This window comes from Teleopsis dalmanni, chromosome 1 (assembly GCF_002237135.1).
Source record: "Teleopsis dalmanni isolate 2A chromosome 1, ASM223713v2, whole genome shotgun sequence".
Classification (NCBI taxonomy): domain Eukaryota; kingdom Metazoa; phylum Arthropoda; class Insecta; order Diptera; family Diopsidae; genus Teleopsis; species Teleopsis dalmanni.
The window spans coordinates 226659574-226673419 of NC_051846.1; the positions used below are offsets into that span (position 1 = coordinate 226659574).

A 13846-nucleotide genomic window follows, 5' to 3' on the forward strand; every position below is an offset into this window, starting at 1 on the left:
ACTAAATGAGATGGGTTATTCGTCGAACACAATATACAGAGACGCAAACAATAGGGTGAGATTTAGAGGAATTGTTGAGGCACTATGCTCCACTGGGAGAAGAGGGCTGCAGTAAGTAAGGCACTATATGGCTCTCTTCCTAATAATATCTATGAAGTTATTTCCAAAAATGTTGGAAATATTCCACATTATTAAAATAATTTAGTTATAAACATTAATAAGTAAACGCTAAAATTACTAAAAAAATTTAATTATATTTGTATTTTTCTTTAGCTCTCGAAACAAATAGCAAGAGAAATGCCGATACCGGCAAATATGTTTTCTTTAATTCAATAAAATAAACAATTTGTATAAAAACAAAACATAGAGAATCTAGTATATATACCGTGCATAATATACACTTATATTTATGTAAAGCACGTATGATTATCGTTAGTAAGCCATGAGGAGCAACAACAAATGCAAACCACCTTCCTGCGTCCTAAAAACAAAATTTGCGACAAGTCAGCTAATGTCAATCAATCAGCTTACACATACGACTTTTGTATATAACAAAAGAGATACATTTTATAGATATTGTATATAATATATAATAATATAAATATAATTATCTCACTTAAGGGAAAAAGAATAAAATAAAAAAACGACACTAATATAAATTTGGGATCAATTTTAAAATATGCTAAATTACAACAATAATCAAATATATATGATCAGAAACTCAGAAGGACATTATAAGACTAGTGAGATGTGGGAAGTGAGGCAATATCACCCAAAAGTTTGTACTTTTTTAAATACTACATTTGTGCTGTCACAGCTGCCATAGCATTTCATTTATCACCGAAAAAATATTATAGATAAATAATACTTTGAAATTACTCTAAATTCAATAGCAAATCAAAACTGATATTAAAAAAGATAATAGATCTAAAATCAGATAACAGAAAGATTTGTTTAACTCAAAAATACTAACCAACCGATCATTTTGTCAATTCACATTATATACTTATTGAACTTACGTCAATATTACGAATTTTTGAAGATCTAATAAAAAATTTTACACTGAAAACCATTTATCTCTACATGTTTATAAAAAATAAATATTATTTATAGGCGCATTTAAAAAAAAATTAGATCAATATATGTGTATGTAGATGTTTACAAATTATGTATATAATATTTAGTGCCACAAAATATATAATAAGATTATAATAAAATATTTTTAGGATAATTGAATAATTAGTAGATAATTGTATAAATCTAAGATAATTGGATAAATATTGGATAATAAGAAAAATTTATAATTCAACAACTATTATTCAATTACTCGGGACAAATTCATTAGTATATACATTGGTTTAAAGTACATTAAAATTTAATTTAAACCAAAATCATATTAGGCTTCAATATTTATCCAATGATCCTTTAACACTTTTTTTTGGAAATAATTATCAAAACCGCAGTAATCGTAAAAATTTTTAGCACAGCTTTTATAATGTAGTATTATTTGCCAACAAAATCAATTTGTATTGTTTAAATAGGATTTTTGTCTTAATTAGATTAGCACATATTGTTAAGAAAATGATAATAGTAAAAATATTTTAGCTTATCTGTTTTTACTCCTCTCCGGTGAGATGATCCTAGACATCTTACATCGGTATTTATGCGGTATTTTGTAAATTACTGGTATTACTGGAAATTACTGGTATTGAAATGATTTCAATTTGTTGTACTTAAATAGTGGTTTAAAATTTTGTACTGCTTTTAGAAGAAAGTTAGCATTGACAACCTAAAATCGAAAGAAAAATCATTTATTAATTTTGAAATAATTACATATATCAAACGAAAATATTGATAATTGGTGACCTACTCAGTATCTCCTTTGCGACCGACCATCACCTAATAAACAAAAGATGATGAAATATTGTCAAGCTTTGAACTATAATGCATAGGAAGCAGTTGCACTAATATTTTTGGAAAACTCTTTTCCAACTATTTAAAATTTCCTTTTAAAATGCTTTTATTATTTATTTATTAACTGGATATAGGTCACTTTTATTTCAATAAAAATTAAAAAACATTAAAAAAAATAATAAAAAAATCCTTAATTGCTATTTATTAAATAATTCTATATTTCGACCTCTCTTTGATGTCATCATCAGAAGCATGATCTAATAAAAAATAAAAATTAATTAATAATGTCACATTCCATTTTAGTTATCTATTGTTCAGTGCAATATGGACATTAGACAACTAGATTTTTTAATTTTTATTGAAATAAAAGTTTAATTTCCTTTTAAATAAGGAATATACGTTCATGAAAACCATCTGTACTTAGAAGAGCTAAATTACTAGGAGAGCGGAATTCTTAAAACCCTATGAAGCTGAAATATATTATCAGAGGATACAAATGCAACATGACTCAGCTTCATCCTTAAACATAACCTAAAATAAGAAGTTTTTAAAAGCTTATTTTTAAAAAAAAATTCAAAATAAAAACAATATGTAAGTATATATTCTGAAGTCAAAATATCAATAAGTCAGTAAAGACTAACCTTCTAGAAGATCTAAGTTAGCTATAACAACTATTCTGAAAGTATTTAGATTTGATCAAAGGTCTGAAACGATCTTAAACCTGAGTAAATTTTGGCGAACGACGTAACGTGGTATTCTAACCATTTGAATAATTAATTTGTTACCCTAACTTACTAGATTACTTATTTTACCGTTTGCAAACTAACTGTCTTTATAATCCAAATCCACCTTCACAATCGTTTTCAAATTCATTATCTTAAATTATAGTGAAAATAATATACTTACTATTTATATAATCAAAATTTCCTAACTTCTGTTCACATTCAGTCCAAACTGTTATGAAATATATTTTTAATCCAGGATATCGGTTCACCAAATGTAGTATTCATAATATTAAAAATATTTGCTCATCTCCAGTATTATTTTGTTATTCGTCTGTTGGAGATTCAATATGAAAGCTTTACGCATTTGAGACGTTATCTGATCAAGTAAACGTCTTACGTGTTATCTTTTGCTGAAAGATTGAAACATCTCAAGAGGAAATTTGGTCGAACTGTCACTTCAGTATACGCATTTATCATTTCATTTATTTCGATGAATTCACGACATACATTTTTTGTGTAACTCTGTTGGAACAAGTTTATTCATATTAGTAAATCTTCTCGGCATATTTTTACTAAAATATACTATATATACTCTAAATTGTTTACATACAGTTAAATAATAATAATTAGACTGCTTCACAAGAAAAAAATATTTTTCTTTTAAACAAACAAATTAACAAAAACTGAATAATAATTTATTGACAAACGAATTTTAAACTGTATTCATAACACTACTTCATATTATATCTTAATAAGGAAGCTGTGTACAGGGTTGTTAATAAGTTTGCGAAACATGATATATTCGTCATTATCGAACTGAAATTTTCATCTAAGCGGGTAGCCAGAAAACCAGGATAATGGACCAAAAAACTATTTTCCCACATGAAAACCAAAAAAGTTTTGCTAAGCATCTACTATATCAACAAAGGTGTAGTTGCTGCATCATATTTTCTGAGGGACGTTATCTTTCAATTATGAAATGTTATATCAGACACACTTTAAAAGTTGCATTTACATTATCTACGTTCAGGACATCCAAGCAGTTTATCTACATCAGAGAAATTGCACTAAAAAGCTTTTGATGTGATTTACAAGAAGTCCTATACATTTTATTGGAAATAGTGACCAATATGTGTGAAGAGCTGTGTGCGCAATAAAATGAAAACAAATTCTAAAGCGACGTTTTCAGAAAAGACTGAAACTTCCTATAAAAGATAAATCGGATTTTATATGTCGTTTCATCCACATAGACAAGACTTGCATTTACCACAATGTTCTTAAATCAAGACAACAGCAAAGGCTAAGGAGTGGCGTGAAACCGGCCGTTTGAGGGCAAAAATCGACCAAGAATGTGTAACTTCAATTTTTATGTTAATGAAACGACCACTACTGGTATAAATAAAATCAATTAGCGTGATTGCCACATTCAGCCCCACGACAACTATCGTAGAGAAGTATCCGGTAAATACTTACAGAGAAAAGACCAGTAAATTAAACGATCACTAAATTAAGTAATTGAAATTGAGAGAAATTATATTGAAAAAAATTCATTTGTACAACTAAATATCTATTTTTATATTTTTATTCCCGGAACTTGTTGAACAGCTTAGTATTTTATAATAGAAATAGTACAGTTCAGTTTTTGGCAGATATGAATACTTAGGTTCTCGCATCATGACCTATTATTTACTTAAGCATTTAATGAATTATTTATAAAAACGGCAATGGCAGTTACAAATATATATGATATATTATATTTTTAATGTACCTTTGACTAGACCATATCCCAAAAATATTTTACTATTAAGTCCCCTGGAACTCAATGTAAGTATTTCGCATTCATCACTGGATTTGTCCATTTCATCTGACTAAATAAACAGCCTCAATGACCGATTTCAGACATTTTTTTACAATTCCAGATTTGGAAAATTCTAAGCATATTTTAACTGAAATAATTTAAATAGAAAAATATCATTAATTTTATTATAAGAATAACATTATATAATAAAGTTCTGAAAAAAAATTTGAGTGGGTATTTAATTTACATTTTGCTCTGTAATACAATTATTTCAATCGCTTCTCATTCATTTGCTTCGTTGTTTTATTGCTTTCTTTACTTCAAACTTGCAACAGAATGTCAATATTTAAAAAGAAAAAAAAATAAAGAAAATATTGTAGAAGAGACAGTGTTTACAATTTACATATACTGTATATTTCTTGCCTATTAAAATATGCGCAATTTGTTAAAAATAAATATTAATTTAAAAACATACACATAAATAAACAAACTCACTGAAAACAAATCATTTATTCGGAATTGATATTGAAAAATGTTACTATGTTACGGATAAGTGTGAGGCACATAACACAATAAATTCAAGTTAGATGCAATGCATAAAGACTACGCAGAGCAAGACAAAAATATACCGTTTGGTAAGGGTTTATGCGTGTGAGTGTGTATGTGTGCATGCAGCCATTTGCGTACTACGCATTAAATTGCCATTTGTAAAATCTTATTTTTGATTGGTTCACATAGAAATTTAATGGTTCATAAAGAAACACAAAAAAGGAAAACAAAATGGAAATTAAAAGACGTATAACTTGAAGAAAATGTTATGGTGTATTTCCAATTAAAAAAAAATACGAAGCACATATTTAAATTGTTCTTATTTTAAATACAAAAACGTTTATTTACTTCAAAATCAGTTTACTTGGGTATTACTAATTTAATGGTAATATTTATTTCAAACAAATAAAAATATTTAACTACCGTTCACCTTTAATAAAACAAGCTACACTACATTTATGTGTCTTTACCTTGTTCAAACATAATTTAAAAATTCACAATGATCACCACTACCACTCAACAAGAAAATCTTAACCAGTCCACTCGCCAAATCAAACACGACTGGTATTGATATTTCCCAAATATTCTGGAATTCATTGCAGAAACATTAAAACAAAGGGTGCCAGATTTAATAAAAACAAATTTGAATATTTAATAAAAAAACCTTTTGCCAGATTTATTAAAAACTTTGAATATTTAATTAAAAAACTTTTGCCATATTTAATAAAAACTTTTGATATATCCGATTGTATCATTATTATTATCATTATATTATCATTATATATTATATTTAATTTTAATTTATATTAATAAATAACTATAATTTTAATTAATAAAAATTTATTTTACTTTCAAATGTGGTAAAAACTCATGAACTGTTTAAAGTTTAGCAAAAATAAATGTTAAAAACATTCTTATAAATATTAGTATTATTATAATTCTTTACAAAATTAATAATATAATTATTACTAATACGAAATAAGAAAACCAAATAAAATTAACCATAAAGATAATTTTTTACATACAATTTATCGCGAAAGGTACGGATTTCTACAGGAATTGTGATCAAAATTTAAACTTCTCGCCATTACCGACAATCTTTACGGATAAGTGCAAAGCAAATAATAAAATAAATTCAAATTAGAAACAATACGAATACAATATGCAATGCAAGACAAAAACTAACCGTTTCGTGTGGCGTCATGCATTTAAGTGTGTATGTGTGCATGCAGCCACTTCCGTACTAGGCATTAAATTTCCATACAGTAAATTCTAATTTCTGATTGGTTCCCATTCAAAATTAATGGTTAATAGAGAAAAATAAAAAAATTAATAACTAATGAACTGGAAATTAAATCAAGTACAACTTATATAAAATATGATAGTGTATGTGTTTTCAATTTAGGTAAAGAAATATGAAGCATATATTTAGTTATTTTTAATTTAAATAGAAAATCATTTATTCAGTTCAAAACATATTTATATTTACTTGTTCATTATTCATTTTTAGTAATATTTATTTCCAACAAATATATGTAATCAGATTTATCTTTCAAAACAGACTTCACTTTGTTTAAAAATACTTAAAAATCCACATGAGCACTGACAACAAAACCACGACCACTCAACTCCGCGAATCAAACGCGACTGAGATTTTGCGAATTCTGTGGAATAAATATTCTGCCATTCCTTGTAGAAATTTTGAAACAAAGGGTGCCAGATTTATTAAAGAAAAGTGGAGAATTTTAATATATCTGAGAATATGAAATTAAATACTTAAATTCCTATTATATTAAATCTGTATAAAATAAAATTTTTTTTTATATTTTCATCAAATATGGCACAAATTTATGAACTGATTAAAGTTTAATAAAAAAATGTTTAAGTTATTATAAATAATTTTCTTACGTAAATTAGTATTATTATAATAAATTAAAAAATTAGTGATATAATTATTACTAATGGAAAACCAAAAGAAACACCAAAGAATATTTGGTGCAAAGAAAACTGTTTACATAGAAGTTATTGCAAAGCATACGAATTTCTATAAGAATTGTAACTAAAATTAAGGGTTTCATTATCTTATCGACAATCTTTACGGATAAGTGCGAGGCACATAACATAATAAATGCAAAATAGAAGCAATGCGTATAAAGTATGCAAAGCAAGCCAAAAACATACCGTTTTGTGGTGAATGACTTTCTTAAGTGGGTATGTATGTGTGCACACAGCTCTTTGCTTGCTATGAATTGAATTCACAAACAGGAAATTCTTACTTTTGATTGGTTCCCATTCAAATTTTATACCTGCCACTATATAAAACCAAATTAAATGTATGTATAAAAAATTTATGCAAGTATAGCCCAAGTAAAACAGATAGTTTGTGTTTCTAAGTCACAGAAAGAAATATACAAGTTTCTTGACAAGTTGAACTTGTTTGAACAAAAAAAACTTTAGAAAACTTGGAGTTTTTGTTAAAAATCGGTTTGTCGTAACGAGAGTTGTGAATTGGCTTTGCATTAGCCGATGCAGTTTTACTAGTGTGCTTTCTTTCTTTTTTGTTGATTTCCGTACAAATAATGCAAATTGTACAAATTGTGACTCTCAGCTGGCGGACCTCACTATTTACTGGACATGGCAACTTCAAGAATCACCTCAAAATGATAGCTCTTGCTGAGGAAGGCACTTGCAGACTATGTCTAGAAGAAAAGGAAACAGCGGTGTATATATTGTGCCAATACCCAGCACTGGCAAGTAGGACCAAGACTGTCTTGGGACACCATTGTGTTGGTGATGACTTGGCAGGAAACCTCGAGCTAAATGAGCTGCTGGCTTTAACAAAAGTTGTAGTTATGCGAACGGAAGCCACACCAGCTTTAACTTAATAACGACAACCGGGAATCAAAAGACTAAAAAGTACCCAAGTCGTTTCGTGGTCTACTTCGACTAATCCTTCATCTGAGTAGGGCCACTTGTTGGACACTGCGCTGTCCCAACGTCCCACCATATATATATACAAAACGTGTGAGTGTTTCTAATTATAAAAAAATAAATAAAAATACATAAATATACACATAACTATGTGAAGTTATTAGCAAGAACACTAAATATAATGCTCACCGCTTTTGTTTGTTTCATTCCTATCAAATACGCGGGCGTGGTTGGTTGTGCAATTTGCTTGTCCTTATCCCAGTAGTCCCTACCGTAAGCACATGAAAAAGATATGCCTAACATTTCATCTTCTTACAAAAGAAAGTGAGAAATCATCATACTAGTAGAATGTACTGGTAATGTATCGTCATGCGGCTAGCGAGAAAAAACCTTTACTCTTCGTGAAATTAACCGAAGGACAAATATTTTTTGTCATATATGTATGTTGTTTCTAGTTTTTCGTTGCGCATTGCTATTGTGATTTTTTTTCAATTATTGTTAAAATTGTTAAAATAATATATTAATTATTGTTTTTCATTTGGTTTTCCATTCGGCATGCTAGTGTAATATGGCGTTTACATTGACCGAAAATAGCTCATTTCGAATGAGCCATTTGAAAGTGTTTACATTCTTTGTAATTCGTTTGTTCTCAAACAGCTGATTTTTCAACTTGCCTGTTGATTTGAATTTTGGCCTGTGCCAAAAAAATGTTGCATGAAGGTTATATATGCCTTCAAACCTTACAATATAAACTTAAAACATATTTTTAACTTCGATTAATTCCTTTTTGAAGAGCTTCTATTTAGGGTATGTTCAATGTATTCCTTAGCATATGGAACGTATTTGGAACGTATGCGAACGTCGTTGGGACGCATTCATACAGAATGTGATGGAATGGCTCATTCGCGCTTGAAATTTTATATGCAAGAATGAGCCATTCGCTTTTCATTTTCGATTTTTGACCAAAATGAGCCATTTTCGGTTAGTGTGAATGCCGTATAAGTTAAAAATTAAATTGAAAAACTTTACTTAATATACTTTATTTATTATTTCTCTGTTTCAGTCTGCAGTTCACTTCCTGTTTCCAGTTTAAATATTTATTTATTATTTTAATAATAATTATTATTTATTTATGTTTTAATTTAAGTTGTTAGTTATAATTTTTCTTTCCGTTTCGTTTTTTTTTTGCAATTGTGCTTTATATATAAATTATAATAAAAAACATATTTGAAACTATACTCGTATTGTATTATATTTAGTTTATTAAATCTGTAATATATTTATAATACCTCAATTTTTGTCATTTCTATTTATTTTTCTAATAAATTAAACTAAAGTATATATTGATTTTTAATTTTTTTTATAAAAATTTATTTTAGGGCAAATAAATGTAAAATGCAAAAGCAAGTAACAGCCTTATATGGCGTTTATACTGGCCGAAAATGGCTCATTTTGAATGAGCCATTTGAAAGTGTTTACATTCGTGTATTTCATTTGTTCTCATTTCAAACAGCTTATTTTTCAACTTGCATGTTGATTTGATTTTTGGCCTGTGCCAAAAAAATGTTGCATGAAGGTTAAATATGCCTTCAAACCTTACAATATAAACTTAAAACATATTTTTAACTTCGATTAATTACTTTTTGGGAAGTTAAAGTTCTAAAAAGAATTGCATCGTTTTCAAGAAAATGCAACAACCAAACATTTGTTTACCTTTTTTTGTAAATATGTCAAAAACAGCTTTCTCAAACCGTCAAAATGCTATGAAAAGCTTTTATTTATGGTATGTTCAATGGATTCCTTTGCACTTGGAACATATGTGGAATGCATTCGAACGTCTTTCATACAGAATGTGAGAAAATTGCTCATTTTTGCGCTTGAAATTTTATATGCAAGAACTAGTCATTCGATACTCATTTTCGATTTTTGACCAAAATGAGCCATTTTCGGCCAATGTAAACGCCATATTACAACCTACTGATATCGTCAGCTACAGAAGAAGATAGCCTTCTTTTAGAAGCAGGTCGTAAGGCAGAAAATGATCATCCCCATATTTTTCGTGCATAAGAATCGCTCATTAAGACTAGTTTACGTTTTCATGCTCACCACATGCTTCCATGGTAAAATGCATTTTGATTCGTAAACGAAATTTTACGAATGTCAATTCCGCATTACATTCCGCTTACCTTTTGCACTTTACCAAGTCATGCATGATTTCCACGGCAAACTATTGATAAAAGTCATGTAAGGGAAGATAGCAGCATGATGGTCCCTACTGAGTTCTTACGGTATTTGCCAACTAACTGAGCCTTTACTCTATTTATTAATTTCATTATATTACGTCCATCATACGATCCAATCTAGATTTACTTACGATCTGTTAAATTTTGTTACCCAATCTAAGATTTATAGAGTATTCTAACACTTTTGCAGTAATGTAAGAAGATCTCTATATATTTCTCATAAATACATATGTATATCGAATTAAAAATCACTCTTTTTTTGTTAGCTATTAATTTCAAGGTAAAGGTAAAAGCTTTCATAAGTTTTTAAAAGTATTATTTTTATTATTAAATGCGCAATCTTTCAATCAGTCACATGTGATTGAAAATTTGTTATTTTGCCCTCTTGGAAAACCAAAAATGATTAGCCAACCCGGCCTGTAAATGTATGCTAAATAGCAAGTGTTCGGAAGTACTGTTGCAATAAGTTATAGCTAAGGACAGTTACTAGTTGATGGATAAATATATAGTGTTTAAAAATAATGTTTACTAATACTGATAAAAGTCCTCAAAAAATACTAATATCAGTAGTTAAATACATATTAGTTCCATGTAGCTACGAGTAAGTTAATACTTAAATGACCATACATTGTATATAACAATTTCAAATATCTATATGAATAGTTGCTATTTTTATTATTTTACTTATCATCTGATAAACTTTCTGAAATCAGTTAAAAACTTTCGTAAAACTTCATTTACGAATCAAAATGCACTTTACCATGGAAGCACCGCTACGTGGTAGGGGGTTACCTGGGTGTATGAACGACCGTGCCCAAGGATGAATGGCACTTCGTGAGTGTGTCTTTGAATGGTAGACTCCGGATACCTGGCGACCTCCGGTTTCAATTAGTCTTTCCGAAGTAAAGGGGGCTATGCCTCGGACGACCTCCCTCTCCTATAAATGTTCGTGGGAACATTTATGGACTCTTTTACCAACATAAATACAAAAAAAAAACAAACACGGAACTAGGTACCAGTTCCAAAGATGAGCTCTTGGCATCAAGTCAATAAAAAGCGAGTCGAAGCCACCTTACCAGACCACCCTATCGAAACCCGCAAAGGCGATGAAGATAATCGATCTCAGGACGAGACGGCCCTTACTTCAAGAAGTAAGGTTGCGAAAACAACTTCTATCAGCAAACTGTCAACGAGCGTGAAAAAGGCGTATAGCGACGTAGCAAGGGCTGAACTATAGGTGGCGCTCATTGATGACATTACCGGCAATGAGAAAATAGTGCTGGAGAAATGGGGTGAGAACTAGAAGTCCCCACGCCAGGCTTTGACTCATCGGAAGTGGTTCGTGGCTGCAGTGTCTTCAAATGCGATGACCAGCTATCCAAGACATTTCTTGGCAACTGCATTACTAAGGTAAGTGATGCATGGGAAGGTTTAAGACTTAAGCTTATCCCAGCTTACGAAATTCCAAGAAGACCAAGGGCCCGCATTTATTTGGTTGCCAAATATGAAAATGGAACACGGGAAAGTACTCCAACTATTGCAACGATAGAATCAAAACGTGCCAATAAATGACTGGGTCAGTCATCAAAGACGAGGGCACTCAGAAAAACAATATGATGCTTCTTTTGGTAATAAACGTGGAATCCGTGAAGCCACTACAAGAAATGAACTGTAAACTAGGGTTTGGCGTTCGGTACACAAAATTCAAAATATTTCGCCCAACAGGCAATGATGATGAAGGCAAGGAATAAGAGGATGGTAACGAACTGCTTGATGACATGAAGCTTCAGGAAGAAGCTTCAGAAACTTCGTAAGCCTGCTTGAATGCTGAAAGTAGCACAAATTATCCTTCAGCATTCGAAAATTGCCTTAGATACTCTCGCCATCTTTCTAGCCGAGGAGGATGTCGACATCAGCATCGAGCAGGAGCCATGGGTCAGAGGTATGGACGTAATGGGGTTAATGCTGAAGAACTATAACAACCTGTATATTAGGAACAATATAGCCAAGATCATGTATCTTAGTTAAAAAATGTATTAATGCCTTTCTATGCCCACAGTATAGTGATAACGATCTGACAGCTGTAAGGATTGAAATGCCAGGTGGACAAAATTTTTGGTTTTGGGTTTTGATGAATGGGAAGAAGTGTTAGATATTATACTTCTATCTGAAAATCCAGACATTGTAATCAGTAATTGGAAAGTATATGACAAGAAATCCTTTTTGGATCATAGTTGGATTCTCTTCAATAAACATTAAACCAAATCATATTGTCCCCTTTAGAAACCCGATGAAGATAATCTGGGGCATTTTTACAAAGGTTACTAAGGTGGAACTTAGTAAAGTAAAACAAATCAAGATTGATTCTAATAGTGAGCTAGACAAGAGGATATATAATCTTGAGACAGCTTTTAATATAGCTTACAAGAAATCTTGTCCAATAAGTAGAAGCAAGAAATCTTTTTTCGCCTTGTTGAAACTCAGAATTAAGTGATCTCAGGCAGAAAACACGAAAACAGTTTAATGCAAGCTTCAAGAACAATAGTTGTTGTAAATATAAGAATTGTCTCAAAACTTTTGAGAAAGCTATCAGGGATGCCAAAACTAATGACTGGAAGGAATTTTGTAAGTCAATTGACTCAACCTCATCCTCTGATAGGCTCAGCAAAGTTCTATCCAAGGAAAGTGCAATTCCTTCTTATCTCAAGAAAGAGAACGGCACATGGACTGAATCCTCTGCTGTGATTCTAAGACTACTATTTACTACTATTTCTTTTCTATTGCTATTTACTCTTTATCTGCATGAAAACAAAAAAATGTCTGCATTAATATAAAAAAATTAATATGAAAAATGTGATCCATATATGATATGTGATATGGAACTAGCCGGTGAGGCGCCCAATCATATCATCTCAGAGACAAGCGTAAACCAAAAACAAAAAAAAACCATGGGCTGTGTGGAGACTACACGAAGCGATCTTGGACAGGATGGGACAAACTAGGTAATGTCGTGAATTTTATTCCTCCTCTTATTAATCAACATGTTTCCTTTCATACTTATAGGCCTATATAACAGGTATCCAGGTATTCGGTAGTGCTAGTGAATTAAATAAAATTATCCAAAGAGCTCAGTCAAAAATTCTGAGAATAATCACTGGAGCCCCATGGCTACTGTCAATGTAAGAAACAAATATACATTAAAAGGCTGACAGAACATGTTAATTCCTTAGCGAAGAACCTCGCATATCAAACCATACTTCCCGCCTAAAAAAAGATGAACGTCCTGCCATTCATTAAAATTCAATAGATTCAAGTAAATACCCCTCTCTTATATTTAGTTATCTCATAAAGTTAAATTGAATTCTAAATAATCCACCTCACACTCATTCTAGTGAAATTCAACACACCAATCTAAGTGAGGTCCGTGATATAAGGTTTACTTATTTCCTATTATATTATGCAATGTATAGTTAAAACAAAAATTTTAATATTATGTAATTAGTAATAAGATTTTACAACTTATTGTTATTCTCGTCTTAAAAGAAGATGCAATAAACATATGCAATAAACATATGTTTTAAAAAACAAAAAAAAGCCTCATTTATTTTCAGTGGGTCGTTTATGTAACTTTCTCACTTCGTTTTCTCGAACGATTTTCTCACTTTTGACAATTACTCACTAGAAGT

General features: G+C 30.2%; 1 long non-coding RNA gene across 2 annotated transcripts; it reads right to left on the bottom strand.

Moving 5' to 3' along the window:
* Positions 1-1332: 1332 nt before the first annotated feature.
* LOC119667891 lies at positions 1333-6676 on the bottom strand. 2 transcript variants are annotated; one of them, XR_005251435.1, is made up of 4 exons: positions 6476-6676; positions 4408-4585; positions 2821-3161; positions 1333-1789 (listed from the first exon to the last, which is right to left on the bottom strand). It is a non-coding gene; the product is annotated as an uncharacterized LOC119667891 (long non-coding RNA). The 2 variants fall into 2 exon arrangements; XR_005251434.1 differs by lacking the exon at positions 6476-6676 and adding an exon at positions 5457-5548.
* Between the last annotated feature and the right edge of the window lie 7170 nt (positions 6677-13846).